Raw genomic sequence first — 2,500 nt, 5'->3', positions numbered from 1 at the left:
ATTTAAGCCATGAATGGGTGCAAAAATCAATCATTTTGCGCTACCACATTCAGCCTTTTACTAAAGGATAATCCGAACAGGAGATATGAAACAGGAACTATTTAATCACGGCCACTTTCAATGGATGAGTAAGGTTGACTGTAGAAACGGGCGTATTAATGGAACCACGGAGCACTGAATAGTGAAAGAAGGGAAATTCCCTTTTTCGGGATGCAATTACAACTGGCCAATATCTACATATTTGAATCATGCAGCTTACCAATAACTCCGAATCACACCCTCCTTTTTTCAATAAGTCATCCACTGAGCAAAACAGTCCTGCTTTACTTGCTTGATCATCAAACAAATAAAATCAAATAACTCATGTCGAGTTTGGCAGTTGAAAAATTCAGCATCGCGTTGCCAATGAAAACCGAGTGAACTAGAATGCTGGCACAATAGTGAACTAAGGCTTTGAAAAGAATCTTGAATCTTTACGCATTCGTGCCACCTTGTTTTGCATTTGACTTACCAATTGCTATATGGCAAAACGCGTTTCAGTTAATCAGAGAGGTCTAAACGTTACTTATCACTAAAAATCCAGCACAATGACAACTTTAGCAAAGAAAAACTTAGGGGAGAGGACTCGTCATAAAATGTCCCATTCATTTATTTGATCATAGTTGACTGGGTGTTCACAATAATTTATAAATGCACGCCAAGGATAAGCGGTTCATTGAGCAAGTTAGAGAGTTTATTCATCAGCTATTGGAGCTTTAAAATTACAAACTGTGAAGCATCATAAGTCCATCACACGTAGAAAAGAATTGCATTGCGTTTGGGTAGGAACATAATACACTATGTTCGAAGTCTTTTTGATGGGGAAAGCGCGGGGGCATTGAGGTCTATTAGAGACTGCAAACGCCCCTTCCCCTAAGAAAATCACCTGAAATCGCTTCTACAAACTGAATATCTGAACATTCCAAATACATTGTTGATGCATGCATGATATGCCTTGATATATTCAAAGCCTTTTTGACGGGGAAGGGGCAGGGGCAGGGGCATTGAGGTCTATGAGAGACGGCAAACCCCCATTCCCCTACAAAAAATCACCTAAAATCGCTTGTAGAAACTGAATATCTGAACATTCCAAATACATTGTTGATGCCCGCATGATATGGACTAAACTTATTCATGTCATAGTCAAGTATTTGTGGATGCCTTGGTTGTGAATAACGCATATCCTCTAGTTTGTGTTTTTCGGCTTAAATGTAAGAGACCCAGATCCCCGCCAACAAAATTGTCCCTAAGTGGATAGTAATACATCGCAACAGAGGACTTAAGGTAGTTGAAGAGAGCGGAAAGAAAGATTTTGCTACCAAATGCATGAGTGGTATCGATAAGGCGGGAGAGTGAACTGTCACGAGAAAAGAATAGCGACAATTAAATAGTCATTTATGCTTCATGCTTCATACAGTCTGACTGATATTGTTGGCAAGGCATTGCTCTGGGCGAACTCCGTTTGCTAGGACACAAATAATACCACATTTGTTTGGGATATTTTGGCCAAGCCCTGATGGGCTAGGCCGTGTATTGAAAATTAGCGTGGTAACCTGGGAAATACCCAAATACAGAAGACATGATCCCAGCAAAGGTGAGGGGACACACGCCATCCACAACAAAGTAAAAATAGGGAGGGTGGGGAGGGAAAATTGATTTGACTCTGTTGAATCAGCCTCCGCCTAGCTTGTACAAATGGTGAATGATCTAGAGAAAATCCCGGATGACAGAAATGCCCAAACTGCAATATGAGAAATAACTAACTAAGCATGTCACACTCAGCATAAATCCTATTTGTTTCCTCTTGGCAATAAACTTCCTGCATCGATGGAGGTTTCGAATAAGTTAAAAATCAAGAAAGCCTGAGATAATTTCATTTTGAGTCGTTGTATATCGTGTTATCGTGTTACACTAAATATGAAAGGCACACATTTCGTGTAACTCTAACATAACGGTTGTGATGAGAATAATTTAATTCTAATTTAGATCTGCAAAAATCTGGTTACTTTATCTAAACCTCAATTAGATGGCTTATTGGTCGCCCTAAGACGTAACAAACTCGGGAAAAACTCCGGAATCAAACAGGATGACAAGTTAGGAACATCCTGCTTTTGGGCCATAACGCTTGACTGTTAGGCAAAATTGCCAGATACGAAAACTTAAAAGTAAATTAAGTCTAAGACATTATTATAAAAACTAAAGTTTACCACGAGGCAGGACTTAAGCTAACATCGATCAACGATTTACTTCACCACTGATGCAAAAGACATACTTCAAGTGCTACTATGACCAAAAAATCAATTCTCCTTTTTCTTTGGATTTCAAAAGCCTCGATTTCAAGAAGACACGTGTTTATCATTTTAACTAGAATTTTCCTATTTAATTGTCCGCCCTTACTGACTTTGAAATATTTGAGAGAGCTGGATCGAGGAGAAAATAACGTAAAAGACTCATTAGTTTA

General features: G+C 39.0%; 2 protein-coding genes across 3 annotated transcripts in view; both read right to left on the bottom strand.

Moving 5' to 3' along the window:
• LOC138045437 (uncharacterized) overlaps positions 1 to 2,500 on the bottom strand; it is a 101,611-nt gene that overhangs the window by 43,636 nt on the left and 55,475 nt on the right. The window lies entirely within an intron of this gene.
• LOC138045432 (tetratricopeptide repeat protein 28-like) overlaps positions 1 to 2,500 on the bottom strand; it is a 12,010-nt gene that overhangs the window by 8,380 nt on the left and 1,130 nt on the right. The window lies entirely within an intron of this gene.

Source organism: Montipora capricornis, chromosome 4 (genome assembly GCF_036669925.1).
Source record: "Montipora capricornis isolate CH-2021 chromosome 4, ASM3666992v2, whole genome shotgun sequence".
Lineage (NCBI taxonomy): Eukaryota > Metazoa > Cnidaria > Anthozoa > Scleractinia > Acroporidae > Montipora > Montipora capricornis.
This window is presented reverse-complemented; position numbering and strand designations above follow the sequence as displayed.